This window comes from Plecotus auritus (assembly GCF_963455305.1).
Source record: "Plecotus auritus genome assembly, chromosome: 2".
Lineage (NCBI taxonomy): Eukaryota > Metazoa > Chordata > Mammalia > Chiroptera > Vespertilionidae > Plecotus > Plecotus auritus.
In genome coordinates, this window is record NC_137771.1 from 120,848,521 (window position 1) to 120,870,324 (window position 21,804).

The window sequence follows — 21,804 nt, forward strand, 5'->3', positions numbered from 1 at the left end:
TAGGGGCTACTAGCAATGGAGATCCATAGGCCACTTGTTATTGCAGATGCTGGAGTGTGTGTAGTGTGTATAGACAGATGTTTGTTGGAACTTATGATAAAACTTTATAAAACTATAAAAACTTGGGTCCTAGTTTGCTGGTTTGACTTTCTGTTGTGTATAAACCACCCAGTTTATGGTACTTTGTTCTAGCAGCCCAAGTAGAATAAGACAAAGGTTACTCTGAAACCATGATCAAAAGAAACAAAGCAAGGCCAGGTCATAATTTTGTCTTAGTGTTGCAGAAGACCAAAGAAATACCAAGCATGCTTCCTAGAGAAAGGGAGGGACCCCATTTATTAACAGTAGTGGACTCCTGGAATAATTTCCAAATCAGAGTGAAGAAACACGCAGAGGGCTTCACTTTTTATAACCTTCTGGGGTCTTTGTCTTGCCGATATGGTTCCGCCCTTTTTCTTGGGCTTACAGGAAGGCCCTCAGGCGTTGGGGGTCCCCAGGCCATATCCCATGATCTGTCCTGGGGCCAGCAATAACGACCTTCTCCCCGCCCCCCCCCCCTCCCCAGAGCAGTGCATTGTTCACAGTTTTTATAGCCTGACATGCCTTGCAAGACCAGTTTCCTCCTCATTCCCGCCCCTCCCCTCCCCCCCCCCCCCCCCCCCCCCGCCTGCCCTGTCCCACAAGCTTCTTTTAGCCCTGTGGAGCAACGACCACGGGATGTTATAGTGAACAGGGTTGACGACCGCTCTTAGCTACTTCCTGCTGGAAAGGGACAATGACCAAGGGGTTAGCATCCTGCTTCTTCCTCTCAGAGGGGTTTGTAGGGAGTTCTTCTGGTTTGTAGGACCATCTGAAGTTTAAAGGCAGCCCTGACCGTTTGGCTCAGCGGATAGAGCGTCAGCCTGTGGACCGAAGGGTCCCAGGTTCGATTCCAGTCAAGGGCATGTACCTTGGTTGCGGGCACATCCCCAGTAGGGGGTGTGCAAGAGGCAGCTGATCGATGTTTCTCTCTCATCGATGTTTCTAACTCTCTATCCCTCTCTCTTCCTCTCTGTAAAAAATCAATAAAATATATTTTTAAAAAAATAAATAAAGGCATTCCCGTCCAGTTTGCAGGCAGGCAGAGGTAAGCAGTGGTCCCATTCTACACGTGTAGAATGTTCCTGCAGTGGGCACCATGGTTAGGTGGTGTTTTCAGCCTTGGGGGTAGAGTTGCATAGTTCATCTGGGAGGTGACCTGTTGGACGTTGGCCCTGCATACTGCTGAAACAAATAGGAGCAACATTAGTTAGATGCACATTGGCTGTGACAGGTCCTATTATTATTTTTTTCCGTCCAATATAATCTCCCCCACCACCACCACTACATGCATTTGGTAGTAGAGTCATAACATGCCACAGGCTGATAAGTATAGCTAACAAAAATCTGGCTTGATTGGGGTTTCTCGTGGACTACCTGGTCTAGCATATTTGGGTAGCGAGTTTCTAAGCAAGGAGCAAAGGATGGCATGACAAGGTGTAATCCAACAATTTATGATAAGGCCTTTGTTTCTTTGCTGTGTGGGGAGCAGTAATTTTATGGTGCTTCTGTGTCTCAGCAAGAGCAGATGAGTTCTCCTCCTGGTACTAGTCTCAGATTCCGCTGGCACTCATAAAAAGACAAAATAAGAATTATTAGATAAAACCAGTGATTATCCAGAAATACTAGAGCATGTTACGTTAGGGGAGAATTCAGCAGGGTGTTATCAGAATTCCTTGGAGCAGGTTGCTCGGCCAGGTCTGCTGTCTTCTTGAAGGTGATCCGCAGGGGGTGTTTCTGGTCAGAGGTCACCTTCCACTCAGACTGGATGTCACTCGGCTGGTGGGCTGCCTTCACCCAGGAGTGGTGGATCCAGGTGTTTAGTCCTGCAACCTTAAGAGCTGTGGGGGTGGTTAATATGACTGGATAGGGTCCCTTCCAGGTAGGCTTGAGGGACTCTTTTTTCCAATCCTTTACCCAAACCTGGTCTCCAGGTTTATAAGGATGTACAGCTGTTCCTAGAGAGATGGGTAGTCGGTCAATAACCCACCTGTGGACCTCAAAGACAGTTTTTCCAAGTCTTTGTAGTTGTTTCTGGATTTCTAAGTTCCTTATTTCCCCCAAATCTCCCTTTGGCTGAATTAAGGGAGGGAGTGTACCGTATATAATTTCAAAGGGAGAGAAACCTACCCTGGCCCTTGGGGCACAGTGTACCCACAGGAGTACAAGAGGCAAGATATCTGTCCAGGGTAGGGTTGTCTCTTGGCACAGCTTAGCCATAGCCTGCTTTAGAGTCCGGTTCATGCGCTCTACTTTCCCTAAACTCTGAGGCCTGTAAGCTGTATGTAGGTTCCATCTAATTCCTAAAGCCTTGGCTACCTGTTGTACTATTTCTGCTACAAAGGCTGGGCCATTATTGGACCCTATGGTCAGAGGCATTCCATACCGTGGAATTATATCCTTCAGCAATGCCTTAGTGACTTCTCTTGCCTTTTCAGTGTGAGTGGGATATGCCTCGACACAACCTGAAAAGGTGCAAACAAAGACTAGCAGGTATTTATTCCCTCTGTTAGGCCCTATTTCTGTAAAATCTACTTCTAAGTCCTCAAAAGGAGCTTGCCCACAGCATTGAACTCCTATCGGTCCCACAGGACCCTGTTTAGCATTGTTCTGAGCACAGAGGCGACAACGTTGAGAGACTGGGGCACACAAGGAGGGTAGACGGGCAATCAGGTAGTACCTGCCTATCAAAGCTTCTAGGGCAGCCTTTCCTAAATGAGTGAGTTCATGCTGCTGGAGGACTACTTTATGGGCTAACTGTTCTGGGACATAAACCCTATGATTTGGGAGTATCCACCAGCCTTCCATTGCTCTCTTGCCCCCTTCTTTCTGGGCCCATTTCTCTTCCTGAGGAGTGTATTTTGGAGGTTCAGGTAATTTGGGGGCCAACATGATTTGTGCTCATGCTTCTTGTTTTTTAGCAGCCAGCTTGGCTGTGGCATCAGCATGCTGGTTTCCTTCTGATACTGAGTCTTTCCCTTCCTGGTGACCTTTGAATGGATGACGTCTATTTTCTTAGGCTCCCAGACTGCTTCTAGTAACTTTAAAATCTCATTCTGATTTTTGATTCCTTTTCCTCCTGCTGTCAAAAGCCCCCTTTCCTTATATATGGCCCCATGGACATGCAGGGTAGCAAAGGCATAGCGCGAGTCAGTGTAGATGTTGGCACACTTATTCTTACTGAGTTCTAGGGCTTTTACCAGGGCCCAAAGTTCTGCCCTCTGTGCTGACCATCCTTCAGGCAGGGCCTGTGCTACAATTGTCTCAAAGTTTGATACCACTGCATATCTGGCTCGTCTTTTTCCTTCATTGAAGAAGCTGCTGCCGACTGTGAACAATACCAAGTCCGTGTTTTGCAGGGACCTATCCCTTAGGTCTGGCCGGCTGGAATAAATCTCCTCTAGGACTTCCAGGCAATTGTGCTCAGGGGCTCCCTCAGCGATGGGTAGAAAGGTGGCAGGATTAAGTGTTTTCACTGCTTCTAATTGTACCTGTGGATTCTCACATAGCAGCCCTTGATACTGAGTCATTCGAGCAGGAGTCAGCCAGTGCTGCCCCCTTGATTCCATCAGGGTGACAACAGCATGAGGTACTTTTACATTTAAGTTTTGTCCTAAGGTAAGCTTATCCACTTCCTTGACTAATAATGCCGTGGCTGCAAGGGCCCTGAGGCATGGGGGCCACCCGGAGGCAACTGGGTCAATCCACTTGGAGAGATAGGCTACTGGTCTTTGCCAGGGTCCAAACTCCTGGGTTAGAACTCCTAGGGCTACCCCGCTGTTCTTGTGAACAAAAAGATTAAAGTCTCGCATCCCATCTGGTAGCCCTAGTGCTGGGGCCTCAGTGAGCTTTGCCTTTATGGTGATGAAGGCTTTCTCCTGTTCAGGACTCCAGTCGATGGGTGCCTTCTCTTCTCCTCTTAAAGCTTCATAGAGAGGCTTGGCCGGGTCTGAAAACCCTGGGATCCAAATTCGACAGAATCCTGCTGCTCCCAGGAATTCCCGAATCTGCTGCCAGGTGCTAGGGACTGGGATGGCACATACTGCCTGCTTCCTTTCAGTCCCCAGCCTTCGTTTCCCTTGGGCAATCTGGAAGCCTAGATACTTGACTTCTTTCTGACAAATCTGTGCCTTTTTCTTAGACACCCGATAACCTGTTTCAGTTAGTAGTCTCAGAAGGGCTTGTGTTCCCTCCCAGTACTGAGCTCATGTGGAGCTGGCCTGTAGGAGGTCATCTACATACTGGAGTAGAACACACCCCAAGTCCTGTCCTGGGAACTTAGACAGATCAGATGCTAGTGCTCCACTAAAAAAAGTAGGGGAGTTATTGAACCCTTGTGGCAGTCTGGTCCAGGTGAACTGCTCCTTGGCCCCTGTAGTTGGGTTTTCCCATTTGAAAACAAAGAGAGGCTGACTGGAAGGCACTAATCGAAGGCAGAAAAAAGCATCTTTCAGATCAAGGCATGTAAACCATTCCGCCTCTGATGGGATGAGTCCCAGAAGAGTGTAGGGGTTCGGCAGTGCTGAATGCAGGGTTATAACAACCTCATTAACAGTCCGTAGATCCTGCACTTGGCGGTAGTCATTAGTCCCAGGCTTTTTGACAGACAAGAGAGGCGTGGTCCATGGAGACCTGCATCGTTTAACAAGTCCCCACTGAAGCAGCCGGCCTAAGTGGACCTGGATTCCTAGGTGTGCTTCCCTTGGAATTGGATATTGGTAGATTTTAACAGGCTGTGCCCCAGGCTTTAACTCAATTAGCACCGGGGCATGGTCCTTAGCCAGGCCTGGAGGATTCCCTTCTGCCCAGACCAGTGGGAATCCCTTCTCTAATTCAGGTTCTAATGGTGAGGCCTTTGTCTGGGGGGTATAAAGTCTCCATTCTTCTTCTCTCGGCACTGCTAAGGATAGGATCATTGGGGAGGTGAAGCTGTGCTGAGCCATCTGGAGCAAAACTGATTTCTGCCCCCATTTTGGCTAAAAGGTCTCTACCCATTAGAGGCACTGGACAGTCTGGCAAGTACAGGAATTCATGAATTACTTGATGACTGCCAAGTTGGCATCAGCGAGGGTGACAGAATGGTCTACGGGTCTGGACCCCAGTAGCTCCAATAATGGTGACCTCCTTTCCTGAGAGAGGCGCTACTTTCTGAGTGACTACTGAGTGCTCAGCTCCCGTATCAACCATAAAGTCCACAGTCTGGCCCCCAATTTTCATTCTGACCATGGGCTCTTGGGGGCCTAGCTGAAGTGAGCCTGGTCTGTCCTAGTTGGAATCAGCCATTGCTAGCCCAATGAGATCTGCTTTGAGTGGCTCTGGTTGATAGCGACTGGGCGGAAAAGGGGGTCCAGTTTTCTTACTTTGCCATTTGGGACATTCATTCTTCCAGTGTCCTGTTTCCTTATAATAGCACACTAGTCTTGTCTCAGGCTCATTCTTCCTTTTCCCCCTGGTCTGTATCCTTGCTGATCTGTCTGGGAGCCTGAGCCTCTAAAAGCCGCTGCTATTATATTGGCCTTTCTTTGTATTCTCTTTTCTTTCTCCTTCCTTGCTGCACTGTCTCGATTGATGAAAACCTTGTTGGCTATCTCTAGCAGTTCAGTAGCATTCTTTCCTGCAAACCCTTCCAGTTTCTGTAATTTTCTCCTGATGTCAGGCTGGGCTTGGCCTACAAAAATGGCATTTACCATGGTTTGATTTTCTGGGGTCTCAGGTCTAAAGGGGGTGTAGATCCAGTATGCCTCACATAGTCTCTCATAGAAAGCTGCTGGACTTTCATTAGGTTTCTGGAAAACCTCAGAGATTTTAGCCATGTTGATGGGATTCTTGGCTCCAGCCCTGACCCCCTGGAGGAAGGCCAGCCAATATCCTTCTAGCCCGGTCCTTCCATCTTCTGAGTTCAGGTTCCAATCAGGTTCCTCATCTGGGAAGGCCTTCTGGCCCATCTGTCTGTATCTAATATTCCTGCCGGGGCCTGGGTCTGGAGCCACTTCCGAGCCTCTGTTACTACTCTCATGCACTCCTCAGTGTTAATGAATGTGAAAAGGAGCTGCTTGCAGCCCTGCCCCTGAAAGTCCCAGGTGGGCTTCTGGGTCTGGAAGATCGTTTCTAGGAAGTCTATCATGGCCTGAGGTTTTTCAGAATAAGCTGGGGTGTGATGTTTCCAATTCAAGATGTCACTGGTGGTAAAGGGCTGATAATAATAGACTGGCCCTCCCTCCTGCAAGGTCCCATCTTCGCCAACTACTTTGGCACCCCGAATCTCCCTTAGAGGCATCTGACATGCTGGTTGTGGCCTGGGCCCTTGATCGGCTGAATGCAAGCACTGCCCAACTGGCTCTGGAGAGCCTGGTTGAGGAGAAACGGAAGGGGGCGGTGTTTCTGGACCTTTCAGACCAGCTGGGGAAGCACTTGGTGCTGCCTGTGGCACATATGGAGATGGTAAAACTAGCGGGACTTCCTCAGGGGATCCTGGCAGAACAAGGGGTTGGATTCCCTTCTGAGAGACCTGTTTCTTTTCTCCTACTACTAAAACCTTACAGAACCGGACCCAAGGTGGCAAGGTTTGAGCAATTCCTAACCAGCTGTCTATGTAAGGGAACTGATCTGGGTGTCCGGGTTCTGCCGTGATTACTTCCAGACCGCCCTGACCAGTTCTACATCTAAAGAGCCTTCTGGGGGCCAGCCGACCCCAAAGGCTGGCCATTCTAATTCACAGAATTTCCTCAGTGTTGTGGGGTTCATTTTAATACCATAGTCCTCAATAAAACCCTTTTCAAAATTTTCCAACATGCAATTGAGAACAGTGGGTTTACATTGTCTCAATCCCATGATGATCGGTGGCGAGAGACAGACAAGGGTGCAGGGAAATTTACTAAAAGCCTGGAGGGTCTCCTTAAAGAAAAGATCCTTAGTCAGCACAGGCAGGGGTAGGGCAGGTAAAATCTCTCTGCCCAGCGGAGCTGTGAGCCCTGCCCCTGAAAGTCCCAGCCAGCCAAAAGAGACAAGAAAAGCTGCAAATACCTTTAAATCTACCCCAGAATTCCAAAATTTCAACCTAACACAGCAAAATCACAGAGCAAACCAAAGCCCCTGGTACACAAACATAGACAGAAATTTTTATCAACTATCCCTCCGTGATAGAGAGCAAACATCTCTGAGAAAACTAACTCACCAGTGCTGCTTGAGACTTTTGCAGACCATCACGGGTTCAGCCTTCAGTAAATCAAACATTTTAACCAGATGAGCAAACAAAAAATCAAAGTAGCTTTCGCTTTCACACAGACCAGTTAATCAGCAGATAATTATGCCAAGACAGACAAACATCTGTACTCACACTCTCTCAGTAGACTTGCCCAGACTGGAGCTGAGCAGATAATGCCCAACTCCCCAGATGGGTGTGGGGGCCACTCCTGGCACCCACGCCCCAGAACATAATTCTTGACCAATGTCTTGGTGAGAACCTACCAGAGGAGTTAAGACTGCGTCCAGACCCCCTTCTAGGGAGCAAATTGGCTAGTCCCACACACAAACAAACAGAAGAGTGAACCCATAATTCCTTAATCAGATCTGAATTTACTCACCTCCGGAGTCCTGATTCCTGATTTACCTGACGAAGTCCTATGACTTCCCGGGAGGTGATCAAGCTCCCCCTTCCACTCACTTGGAGTGGGCCTAACTGACTGGGGCCCCTACCTTACCAATTCTGTTGACAGGTCCAGAGGTGTCTGTCCACTTTCTCCAGATGCCGGCTGGGTCCTGGGTTGAGGTCTGGGAGCACCTGGAGTCCCCCCACTGGTTCAATTCTGCTAAAATCAGAAGTGTGCACCTTCCAGAGGCCTGTCCCATGCCCCCAGGCCCCAAACCCCGTCTACTCACCAGAGGCAAGAGCCAAACACGATTAGCTTCCCAGTCAGGGAACCAAATGTTGCAGAAGACCAAAGAAATACCAAGCATGCTTCCTAGAGAAAGGGAGGGACCCCGTTTATTAACACTAGTGGACTCCTGGAATAATTTCCAAATCAGAGTGAAGAAACACGCAGAGGGCTTCACTTTTTATAACCTTCTGGGGTCTTTGTCTTGCAGATATGGTTCCACCCCCTTTCATGGGCTTATAGGAAGGCCCCCAGGTGTTGCCGGTCCCCAGGCCATATCTGATGATCTGTCCTGGGGCCAGCACTAACAACCCTCCCCCCCCCACCTGCCGCCCCAGAGCAGTGCATTGTTCACAGTTTTCATTTTTTAAAAATATATTTTTATTGATTTTTTACAGAGAGGAAGGGGGAGGGATAGAGAGTTAGAAACATCAATGAGAGAGAAGCATCGATCAGTTGCCTCCTGCACACCCCCCACTGGGGATATGCCCACAACCAAGGTACATGCCTTTGATCAGAATCGAATCCGAGACCCTTCAGTCCCCAGGCTGATGCTCTATCCACTGAGCCAAACCGGCTAGGGCTGTTCACAGTTTTTATGGCCTGACACGCCTTGCAAGACCACACAGATATAAATAAGGTGACTGTGCTACCACAAAACAACCCCATCATAGAATTGTCCCCACTTTCTAATAGCATCCAATTGGGAGCAAAACCTCGCTTCCTTAGTCCCTCTCCCAAATCATCTAACTAAAGCCTAAATCCTATAGGTTCTTTCTAACATCCTCTTACTAAGACATTTTACTGCTATGCGTAATAAACCAACTTATTTAACTGTATCCTGTTCCTAATCGTCTTTGGCTGAAATGCATTGTCAATTGTAGGCAGTTATTTCACATTCATTGATATGTTAATGTAAGAAACATTCAAACCTGTAAGGAATTTTTGTGAGTTTATTTTAACTGAACTGTTGACAAATGCTGGGAAGCAGAATCTTAATGCATTGAGACAATGTTCTAGGGAACGGTGTTTTTTCACCTATTTTCATAAAATAGGAGATGTAAGTGGGTTACATAAAACCTATTGATGATAGATTAAGGAGGGGGAAAAAGCAAAGGGGGAGACCTCTGGGATTGGATAAAAAGTAAAATGATAGACACATGCTTCTTTTACATAGGATAGTTAACAGTTAACAATTAACATGATAATAATAACAATGAGGGAATTTGTGGTATCAGCCCTGGCATGCTGACACGTAGGTTGTGCCCTGAGGGGGTCCTAAAAAGGGGATGTTACAAGTTACCCTGACATTCCAAAGGTATGTTACCTAAATGCAAAAAGAAAATAGGCTCTGTTAAGATCAAAATTGATCTTTGTTAAGGAAGATACCGGCCTAGGACATGACTAATCACTATAGACTGCTTTTTAATTAAAAAGTTTTAATTTTAGACCATCTTTTGTGGTTACTTTAGGTCTCTGAGTTTGCAAGGCCACCATGCAGGCCTTCCCTGAGTTAGTCAGGTTAGCATGTGGCCCCTTTTTGGCCACAGATATCTGTTAGTGGCTGCTTTGAGAATGGGCATCAGGAGTCAGATCAGACCTAGGTTTAGCAACCTTGATACTTGGATTCTGGCTAAGAAATAATTCAGAGCCAGGGCTCAAACTATAAGAGAACATTTATTAGAAAACTAGAGGCCCAGTGCATGAATTCGTGCACCAGTGGGGTCCCTCGGCCTGGCTTGCAGGATCAGGCGGAAACTGGCTCTCTGACATCCCCCGAGGGGTCCCAGATTGCAAGAGGGTGCAGGCCCGGTTGAGGGACCCCACTGGTGCACAATCCAGGCCAGGGAGATATGTGGGAGGTTGGCCAGCCAGAGAGGGACCACGGGAGGGCTCTAGGGCATGTCTGGCCCGTCTTGCTCAGTCCTGATTGGCTGGACCCCAGCAGCAAGCTAACCTACCGGTTGGAGCTTCTGCCCCCTGGTGGTCAGTGCACATCATAGTGACTGGTTGACCAGTTGACTGTCTGCCCCCTGGTGGTCAGTACACATCATAGTGAGCAGTTGAGTGGCCTTAGCATATCATTAGCATATTATGCTTTGATTGGTTGAACAGCTGACGGGCTGACTGGACACTTAGCATATTAGGCTTTTATTATATACTAGAGGCTCGATGCACAAAATCCATGCAAGAGTAGGCCTTTGCAGCTGTGGTGGCTGCCTGGATCCCTCCCTCACAGCCAGGCATCTGCCTGGATCCCTTGCAGCCACGATGGCTTCCTCAATCCCATGGCTGCAGCCCTGGCTTTGTCTGGAAGGTCATCTGGAAGGTCATCCGGAAGGATGTCCGATCTAATTAGCATATTATGCTTTTATTATTACAGAGGATCACAGAGGTGGAAGAAATGAGTGGTAGAAGAAATGGCTCAGGAAATAAGTTACAGAGACAAAAGAAGGGCCCTTGGAGCTTGTGAGTGAGGAAGGTAAAAGTAATGTGCCTGGGGGGAATAAGAGGGCAAGGAGGAAGGGAAAGGGATGGGCCTGGGTCCTCTATGCTAAGGGTTTTAAGGGTGTAGTTTTCAGGAGAGGTCCAGGGTAAGATCTCAGTAGAATATTCAGCAGCTTTCCAGGTGTGTCCTTTCAGGGTCTATGTCTCCAGTTATTGATTGATCGGTGCCAGGGTCAGGAGTCATTAGGCAATGCAGCTGGTCCTGAGAGAAGCTGGGGCATCACTTGTCTGGTTTTGCTGCTTTTCTGGGCCTGGAGCTGAAGTAAAACTGAGGCCTAGATGTTATCTCTAGGGATGAAAGGTCACCCTGGAGATGAGGTCCTACCCTACAGGTGTCCATTGCTAGGCACCTGGGCTTTCCACCATGGTAACCTTCTGTACCTGACCCATCATCCTTGCTCTGCTCAAGTTTAACTGCCTACCACACATCCACAAACATCTTAGGGGTAAGTCATATTATTTCCAATTTATACTGTTCCTCCCTTTGGGGACACAGCTTTAGATGTGAATCCCATTTCCTTTACTTGCTGCAATAAATAAAACTACCTTGGACTAACCATGTCTTGTTCTTGAATACAACACCCAAGTGGCAAACCCCTTCAGTTGGGTAACAATCTATACTAGTATATAGAAAAGCCTAAGCGATCGACTGACCAGCCAGTAGCTATGATGTGCACTGATCACCAGGGGGCACATGCTCAATGCAGGATCTGCTGAGCTGTGGTGACTTGGAAGCTGTGGTTCTTGGGTGATGCACCCGGAACCAGAGAGGAGGGAGCACGATTCCGGGGTGTGTCACCTGAGAACTGCCCTCTCCCAATCCAGGACCCATTGGGGGATGTCAGAGAGCTGGTTTCAGCCCGATCCCTGAAGGCCAGGCCAAGGGACCCCACCAGTGCACAAATCCATGCACCGGGCCTCTAGTTATATAATAAGGACAGAGCCCTTATGAATGGGTTTAGTACTCTTATAAAAGAGACCCCAGAGAATTCCTTGGCTCCTTCTGCCATGTGCACAGCCAAAAAACAGAGGTCTATGAACCAGGAAGTGGGCTCTCACCATGTCCTAGCCTCCAGAACTATGATTTTTTAAAACATTGCCTTAAATATTATTTATCTTGGTTAGTGAGTCTGAGGCCTATTTGTTGCTTTTTTCGTGCATTCATTCAGGAGGTGGAAAAGGCTTGAGGCATCTGGCCACTTAGACACCACCTGCATCTTTTTGGGGCTTTGTTTTCATTTCATTGTTCTTACTAAAATTTTTGTAAAAAATTTATGTACACACAAATAGATATACAGCTATAATGGACACCTGTCTACCTAATACCCAGACTGGAGCATATACCTTCACTGAAGAGTTCAGCTTCCTTTTAAAAGCTTCTCAAGACAAATGTTCCTGGTGGGAGGGATTTTGTGAGAGCAGAACATCTATTGATTGCCTCCCACACATGCCTGGACTGGGGATTGAACCTGCAATCTAGGCATGTACCCTGACTGGGAATCAAACCCACCACCTACTGCACCTACTGGTGTAGGGGATGATGCTCAACCAACTGAGCCACACCAGCCAGGGAAAACTAATATTCTTTGTACCTATTTTATGGGCTGGTCATGAGTGTTCAATGAGTTAATCTATACTAATAAAAGGGTAATATGCTAATTAGACTGGACATCTTCCGGATGTCCTTCTGGACAAAGCTACGGTGGCAGGGGCCGAGGCAGAGGTGGTTAGGGGTGATCAGGCCAGCAGGGGAGGGCAGTTAGGGGCGATCAGGCTGGCAGGGGAGCAGTTAGGGGGTGATCAGGAGAGGAGGCAGAGGTGGTTAGGAGCCAGCGGTCCCGGATTGTGAGAGGGATGTCCCTGGATTGGAGAGGGTGCAGGCTAGGCTGAGGGAACCCACCCCCCCGCCATGCACAAATTTTGTGCACTGGGCCTCTAGTATGTTATATAATGACTTGACACATTATAACTATTGCATTATCTATTTACACTTTTGTTTTGTTAATCCTCACCTGAGGATATTTTTTCCCATTGGTTTTTTTAGAGAGAGTGGAAAGGAGGGAGTGAGAGAAAGAGAGAGAGAGAAAGAGAGAGAGAGAGAGACATTGATTGGTTGCCTCCTGCACACACCCCAACCTGGCCTGAGGGAACAAACCTGCAACCCAGGTACATGCCCTGTACCAGGAATTGAACCCACTGGCCAGGGCTATTTATACTTTTGATTGTCCATTACCTTATAATTAGAATGTACTAAAAGTTTGTGAATGGAGGCAGCCATGGAGATACTCCTTTCAAATCTTGTCAGTAACCCAAAAAATAAGTGAAATGGTTAAGAGAGATGGCTGCAAAGGAAGTGACAGTTTGATTGAACTCTCCTGTGCTTGTTAGCTCCCTACTGTCCCAGCAGTTTTGTAGCAAATAAGCAACTTAATAAATGACAATTGGCTCTACATAAATGTGTGTGGGAAAACTATACAGGCACATTGATGAGATGGGGAAAAAAGCACTGGTTTTCTTTCTACGCTATTTTCTGGATTATGGTTTTATTCCACCCTTTGACTCAAGTAATCTGTGTATATATAAAAGACTAAGTGACTGTTACAACCAAACAACCAGAATGATTGGTCAACCAGTCGCTATGATGCACACTGACCACCAGGGGGCAGACACTCAACAAAGGAGCTGCCCCCTGGTGTTCAGTGCACTCCCACAGCCAACCTTCCGTGGCCCCTCCCCCTGGCAAGCCGGCCCCCATCAGCCCCTGGTGATAAACCATTCATAGAGACCTGCCTGCTTCTGGGTCAGGGTTTTCTATGTAGCAGAGCAGCTTCTTCACTGCAATATATTGAAAGTCAGCCCTCGACACAAGGGTTTGTCTCATTCCTGTCCTCTCCCTTCCCCAGGGCCTGCCCACCTTCCATGGTGGCAAAGCGCTGATGGTGGTGTCAGTGTCCAGTGTCTGTTCCTTCTGCACCTTGCCCAGTGACCATCGCCTCTTCTGCCGACCCTGCTGAGGTCTTTGGGCCTGGGCTGGGACAGGGAACCGAGGGTGGGTGGCAGCAGACGCGGCCCCTTTCCCAGGGGGGCCAAAGGCTGGCTCCCTCCTCAGGGCCAGCAGCCAACCTCCCATAGTCCCTTCCCTCCACCCCCCCCCCATGAATTTGTGCACTGGGCCTCTAGTTATTAATAATGCACCAGCCTCAGACATGCAAGAGCAGCTTGCCATGGGGTTAAAAATATGGCTTTATTTCCTAGCATGGTTTTAATGAGGAGAGTAGGGCACATGGCCTGTTAGTATAAGAGAGGCCTTTTGAGTGTGTTTCAGGAGCCTGATGGTGTTTACATGTTTGCCCTGCCTCATTAATAATTCCTTTTGGTGAACTGGTCAGCCAGGGTTCAGGTGTAAGTCATTTCATAAGCTATTGGCCTCCACTTCTCCAGCTGTGTCTTGAAAGACTTACCACCCCTGGGTCCAGGTCAATCTTGGAGCTGGCAGCCAACCTTGGATAGGGAAGTCAGCCTTAGAATGTGGTCCATTCTCATTCAAGAATTGCCTATTAACATGGAAAGATTAACAAACTTGTTTCTTGTGATATTATGTTAAAAAAACACACACAAACAAACAAACAAAAAAACCCTTGTTGCCCTAACAATGGAGTCCCGCCCCAGCCCCCATTGCCTACTTCCCATGACTGTAATCCTTACGTCCCCATATAATCTTTGTCTTACCCAATATAAGCAGCTGGGTTATGGGGGGTTTCAGAGCAGATTTTTTGTGGATGACCTGCTGCTCTCCCATACTGCTGGCAGTATTGGAATAGACACTCATATATGATTCAACCCTGTCTCTTAATCGGCCCTGTCTTGGCTTAATTGGCCTAGACCCATTGGTTGTCTGGTTTCAACAACAGCACAAAAATTCCATGTCCTTGGCACTATTGAAAGGAATTAGAAGCAGGATTAGGCAGACAGGATAAGGGGTGAAAGGAAGGAGGAAGTGTGGATATGACAGTTGGAGCCAGCTAAAACCACAGGAATGCTGGTCTTGCAGAAAAACAGGATGCCATAGGACAAGAATGCTTATCTTGCACACGCAGAAGGTTACAAGAGATGGGGAGAGAGAGGAAAAAGAGGAGGGGGAGCACCATGTGGATTTTAAAATTGTTGTTGGACAAAGAAGGTAGAAGGAGCCAATCAGAGAGTGACATGGGAGACAAAGAACAGGCTTTTGGTAGATATAAACCCCTAGATGAGTGAGTTTTGGTGGCAACCCATTCTTGGGCCCGCTCTCCATGAGGGGAATTTGTATCTGCTTATTATAAACTAGAGGCCCGGTGCACAAAATTCGTGCACGGGAGAGGGGGTGGTTGTCCCTCAGCCCAGCCTGTACCCTCTTCAATCTGGGACCCCTTGAGGAATGTCCTAAACGGGCCTAAATGGGCAGTTGGACATCCCTCTCACAATCCAGGACTACTGGCTCCCAACTGCTCGCCTGCCTGCCTTCCTGATTGCCCCTAACTACTTCTGCCTGCCAGCCTGATCACCCCCTAACCACTCCCCTGCCAGCCTGATTGATGTCTAACTGCTCCCCTGCCAGCCTGTTTGCCCCTAACTGCCCTCCCCTGCAGGCCTGGTCACCCCTAACTGCCCTCCCCTGCAGGCCTGGTCCCCACAACTGCTCTCCCCTGCAGGCCTGGGTCCTCCCCAACTGCCCTTCCCTGCAGGCCTGGTCGCCCCCAACTTCCCTCCTCTGCCAGACTGGTTATCCCTAACTGCCCTCCCCTGCAGGCTTGATCGCCCCCAACTGCCCTCCCTTGCAGGCTTGGTCCCTCCCAACTGCCCTCTGCTGCTGGCCTGATCTCCCACAACCGCCCTCCTTTGCAGAACTGGTCCCTCCCCTGCTGGCCATCTTGTGTGTTGGAGTGACAGTCAATTTGCATATTACTCTTTTATTAGATAGGATAGAGGCCTGGTGCATGGGTGGGGGCCGGCTGGTTTGCCCTGAAGGGTGTCCCGGATCAGAGTGGGGGTTCCCTTGGTGTCAGTGCCAGCCTGACAGGTGAACCGGACTGAGGTAGGGAGGTGGGAATTAAGAAAAGAAAGACATAAAAGTGGGATCGGGAGGACTGCAAGCCATTGACAGACTGCAGCAGCTTTATTAACTGCGCAATACCTTTTATACACAAACACTGACTGGGAGGTCAGTTCAAAAGGAACGTACTCTCCATTCCTCTTAATCTCTAAGGGAGATAAAGCAGGAAGCCAAATTCTCAGTACAGCAAACCTCAGTAAATAGTTACAAACTTCCGGTAAGCCATGAAAGGTTGCTCTCATTCTGCTGACAATTGGAAATTGCCATCCAAATAAGTCAGGGGACACTGTGTGGGTGGGGGACTGAATCTTATCAGTCCCTTTGGGTGCAAGGACTCTGTCAGCTTACATCCGGTCTCCAACACCTTGGGGCGTGGGGTGGCCTGGGCGAGGGGCCTGTGGTGGTTTGCAGGCCAGCTATGCCTCCCAGCAACCCAAGCAGAGGCCCTGGTATCTGGGATTTATTTATCTTCTATAATTGAAACTTTGTAGCCTTGAGCGGAGCCAAGCCTCCTGCTTGCTCCGTGGCCACAGCCATTTTTGTTGAGATTTATTTAACTTCTATAATTGAAACTTTGTAGCAGAGGCCAAGGCAGGCCAGGCCTGTGGGAGCTTGGCTTCCTCCATCACCAGGGGCAACCCAAGCCTCCTGCTCTCTCCAGCTCCATGGCTGCTGCCATTTTTGTTGGGATTTATTTATCTTCTATAATTGAAACTTTGTAGCCTTGAGTGGAAGCCTGGGCCTGCCAGGGTGTGCGGAAAGCTTGGCTTCCTCCATTGCCAGGGAAACCCAAGCCTCCTGCTGGCTTCGTGGCCGCAGCCATCTTGGTTGGGTTAATTTGCATGCTCGCTCCTGATTGGCTGGTGGGCGTGACTTGTGGGTGTAGCAGAGTGATGGTTAATTTGCATATTACTCTTTTATTAGATAAGATGTCCATGATTTTGCTCCAATCTTCTGGTCCATGATTTTACTCTTCAAGTTTGTGAGACGGGCTTCTGTGCAAACCAATGGGAAGCCCAACCAGCCCCTGTGGTTCTTGCGGCTGAGGCCTAGCTCACCGTGAAGAAGCCATGTGGGTGCAGGGTGGGCTCCTCGTGGGTGCCTGGCACCTGAGCACAGGGGCTTTCCTGGTGCAGGACCCCTGGCGTCCTGGGGGAGAGTAGCAGGGGAAGTTAAAGTGAGCTCGGCAGACATGCGGAATTCTCACTGCACCTCTGTCCCCGCCACCCTCACCACCAGAAAGCTGGCGAGAGGTTGCAGAATGTCGCTGATGCCCTCCATGGTCTGCACAGCCCCCTAGTGGTCATCGCACATCATAGTGAGTGGTTGAACTCCTGGTCTCCCAGTGGACCTCCCTGTCAAATGACTGCCCAAGGGAAGAATTTGCATATTAGGCTTTTATTATATAGGAAGTCTGTAAAGTGGATTTGGAGCTGTTATAATGTCTTTTGCTTTGTTGAAAGTGTACTTTGAAACTAAGTATGTTCTAACCCTAGCTGGTTTGGCTCAGTGGATAGAGTGTCAGTCTTCGGACTGAAGGGTCTCAGGTTTGATTCTGGTCAAGGGCACCTGCCGAGGTTGCGGGCTCAGTTCCCCAGTGGAGGGTGTGCAGGGGAATGATTCTCTCTCATCATTGATGATTCTCTCTCTCTCCCTCTCTCTTCCTCTCTGAGAAAAAAAAAAGATCTCTTCTTATATGCAAGATTTCATATTGTTAATCTATTTAGAAAGAAAAAATATGGGAAATAAAATCTTCTAAACCCCCCAAGTATTTTTTCTAGGTAGGACCAGATCCTCCAGCAGGCTATAGAAATAGCATTGGGGCCACTCCCATTTTGTAAGGAAAAAGAAAAGAAAATAGTACTTTCACATTAAAATTACTGAAGGCCTGTTAGTTATCCCTGTTACAAAATTTGCCAAGAAAATGCCTTAGGTAGTAATAATTGGCTTTAAAATCTCAAAGTTGTTGCCGAAACCAGTTTGGCTCAGTGGATAGAGCGTCGGCCTGCGGACTGAAGGGTACCGGGTTCGATTCCGGTCAAGGGCATGTACCTTGGTTGCGGGCACATCCCCAGTAGGGGGTGTGCAAGAGGCAGCTGATCGATGTTTCTCTCTCATCAATGTTTCTAACTCTCTATCCCTCTCCCTTCCTCTCTGTAAAGAATCAATAAAATATATTTTTTAAAAAAAATGTCAAAGTTGTTAAGGCAAAATAAATATAACCAAAGTAAAGGGTATATGATAAAGCATTTTCAGTGATAATTATATATGCCTAAACATAGTTTTCCAAAGTCTTTGGTAACTTAAAACTTTGGAGTTTACTGAATTAAATAATAAGAATTATTAAATGTCTGGGTATTTTGAAATAACAGGATACCGAAATATTAACTAATCTGAGTTTGCCTCATATAGAGAATCTAGAGCAGGGGTCCTCACACTACGGCCCGCAGAGGACATTTATCCGGCCCACTGGGTGCCGCTGCCTGTCCTGCTTAGCAGCCGACTAGTCCCAGGCCTGCCGTGCGCATAGGAATTTGTTCATAGTTTTTTTTTAAATTATAGTCCGGCCCTCCAACGGTCTGAGGGACAGTGAACTGGCCCCCTGTTTAAAAAGTTTGAGGACCCCTGATCTACAGGATGGATTTGAATTTGTTAATGAATAAGTCTTGTATTGTATTTGAAATATCTCTTAAAATGTGAATGTATTGTTAATCTGAGGAATGTTAATTACTTACATGTCACCTAAAAATTAAGGTTTTTAAGAGTTAAGAATTCTAATTAATTGGAAAGAAATAATGGTTTTAGTGTAATAGAAGGCATGAGGCATGGAAATGCATTTTGAAGGGAAAAGAAAGGAAGTTATATAAATGATACAGGCCATTAAACCAGGACAAGTAGAATGGAGAAATTGACATGGTTAAACAGCAATTTGAAGCCATCTAGTAAATCCTATTTCCCTAAACCAAGGACACTTAAGAGTAAATGATTTGCATTTTGCCTCCCTAACCAGAGGGTAAATAGCTTATATCAACCTACGCAGGAAGACAGATAGCAGAAATCCATTTGCTGACCACACCCAAGGACAAGTGAAGTTAGAGAATAAACCTTATTTTAGTTAATCCTTTCCTAGTTCTATAAATTATTAAAATGGTTATATGTTATATTAATCAGATATTTTTAATGCCATCTTTTAATCATGGGAACTGAAGTTTACTGGCCTATGTTTGTGTTCAATACACTTGATATATTATCTTTTGGTAAAATAAATTTAACAATCCTTCCAGAGTTTGAATTTTAAGAAACTTTTTCTTGACATAGAATTGGCTTTAGATCATTCCAATAGGTTCTGGAATGCCTTAAAGTGTTTGTTTTCTCTCTCATGAAGGAAAATTTTTGGTTTAAGGTACATGGGAAGTTTTGTCAAATAATAACTATATTATGCTTTCATTTATAGCTCTAATTGTTATTCTGGAATACTGTGTTTTGCAGAAAGGACAAGATTCTATGTCGTTTACATTACTCTATAAAGTATCTGGATTTATAGAAGTTCTGGCAGGAAAAATCAGGAGAAACAAAAATTTGATTATGGGGCTGAATGAATGGAAAATAATTATATAATTTTTGTGACTTTTGTTGAAAGTATTGCTGATTCTTAAACTTTTTTTCTAATAAATCTTTATTGTTCAGATTATTACAGTTGTTCCTCTTTTTCCCCCATAGCTCCCCTCCACCCAGTTCCCATCCCCCCCTCTGCCATTACACCTCCCCTCCCACTGTCCTCATCCATAGGTGTACAATTTTTGTCCAGTTTCTTCCCACACCCCCCCACACCCTTTTTCCCCCGAGAATTGTCAGTCCACTCCCTTTCTATGCTCCTGATCCTATTATATTCACCAGTTTATTCTGTTCATCAGACTTTTTACTAACTTGATTTTTAGATTCACTTGTTAATAGATATGTATTTGTTGTCACTTTGTTGTTCATAATTTTTGTTTTTACCTTTTTCTTCTTCTTCCTCTTCTTAAAGAATACCCTTCAGCATTTCGTATAATACTGGTTTGGTGGTGACGAATTCCTTTAGCTTTTTCTTACCTGTGAAGCTCTTTATCTGACCTTCAATTCTAAATGAGAGCTTTGCTGGATAGAGTAGTCTTGGTTGTAGGTTCTTGCTATTCATCACTTTGAATATTTCTTGCCACTCCCTTCTGGCCTGCATAGTTCTGTTGAGAAATCATCTGACAGTCTTATGGGTACTCCCTTGTAGGTAACTAACTGTTTTTCTCTTGCTGCTTTTAATATTCTCTCTTTGTCTTTTGCTCTTGGCATTTTAATTATGATGTGTCGTGGTGTGGTCCTCTTTGGATTCCTTTTGTTTGGGGTTCTGTGCGCTTCCTGGACTTGTAAGTCTATTTCTTTCACCAGGTAGGGAAAGTTTTCTGTCATTATTCCTTCAAATAGGTTTTCAATATATTGCTCTCTCTCTTCTTCTGGCACCCCCATAATTTGGATGTTGGTACGCTTGAAGTTGTCCCAGAGGCTCCTTACACTATCTTCATATTTTTGGATTCTTTTTTCTTTTTGCTTTTCTGGTTGGGTGTTTTTTGCTTCTTCGTATTTCAAATCTTTGACTTGATTCTTGGGATCCTCTAGTCTGCTGTTGGATCTCTGTATATTATTCTTTATTTCAGTCAGTGTATGCTTAATTTCTAGTTGGTCCTTTTTCATATCCTTAAGGGTCTCACTAAATTTATCGGAGGTTTCTAGAAGATTCTTGAGTAACCTTATAACCGTGGTTTTGACCTCTATATCCAGTCGTTTGCTTTCCTCCATTTCTTTCATTTGTGACCTGTTAGTTTGTCTCCGCATTTTGGCTGCTTCCCTGAGTTGATAGAGTGGCTTTGTGTGCTAGGTGTCCTATAGGGCCCAGTGTCTCAGCCTCCCTAACTACCTGAGGTGGACACTCTTGGTGAACCCCTTTGTCGGCTGTGTGCACAGTCTTGTTGTAATTAAGCCTTGATTGTTGTTGGTGTCACTGGGAGGAATTGACCTCCAGGCCAATTGGCTGTGAGGATCAGTTGTGTCTATGATGGGAGAACTTCTGTGCTGGAGACACCCTTATGGGGCAAGACTTGCTTCAGTGGGGCTTTGGCACTCACCGAGTCTTCCTCCTGAGTGTGTCTCTTATGGATCTGAAGAATTGTAGTCTGGATGGTTTCTCTCTGACCACTGGGTACATTGGCTCTTGGATCTCCAAGGAGAGAGGCCACCCAGCAAGAGCTACAGAGAGATCTGCAGATTCCTTCTCTTTGTTTGGGGTTTGGAGGTGCCCAGATGAGGCCTAGCTATGAAGCAATGCAAGCTGCTGTGGAGCCTTGGGCCTTCTTTTGGAAGCTCTGGGGCTCTCTGACCCAGCTGCTGTATGTTAGGTTTCAGATTGCAAAGGGCCAGGCCATTCATATGCAAAAGCCTCTGCACACAGCTTGGGTGGGGTTGTAAATTGGGTGGGGTGGGGTCTCAGGAAATCACCAGGGTGGAGCAAACAGCAATGGCTGCTCATCAGCCCTGCCTGGAAGAGGTCCCATGTCTCTGTGTCCCGCAGCACCATGCAGGAACAATGATCGCTGTAAGCACCTCTGAGAGAAAGCTGCCCTCGAGTTCTGCCTGATGCCAGACAGTCCAGTTTCTCTCTGTATGAGTCTAGGTTGCCAGAGTCTCACCCAGAACTGGAGTTCAGAACAGTTGGAAGTTTGTATCCCCTCCTGATTGAAAAAGACAACAGCATACTCAGTTGCCAGCCCTTCCCGCGCGCGTGCCTCCGTACTTCTGCACTTCACTTCTGCACCTCCTCTGAGTCTCAGTGTGCTTTTCTCTTTCCTTTTAGTTGAATAATTTCCACTCAGCCAGCCTTCCCGTCGTTCTGGATGATACCCATTTTGTCTTTTAGTTGTAGTTTTGAAGTGGTTGTGTGAGGCAGCAAGTTCAGGTGTTTACCTATGCCGCCATCTTGGTTTCTCTTTGTTGATTCTTAAACTTTTTATTTTTTTTAGATATAAGGAAGCATTTTAAAAGCAGTTTGGTAAATTATATATTTTTCTCCCTACCTGTTCCTCCAGTATTTGGCAGTTCTTAATAAGTGACAATATGTTTATTTACATGAATTTAATAAGACCTGTTTCCAACTGTAGCTATATTAATCAAGATAAAAAATTATAGTAGGTCTGCTTATAGGAGCCAGGGCTTCGCTGCCTTTTG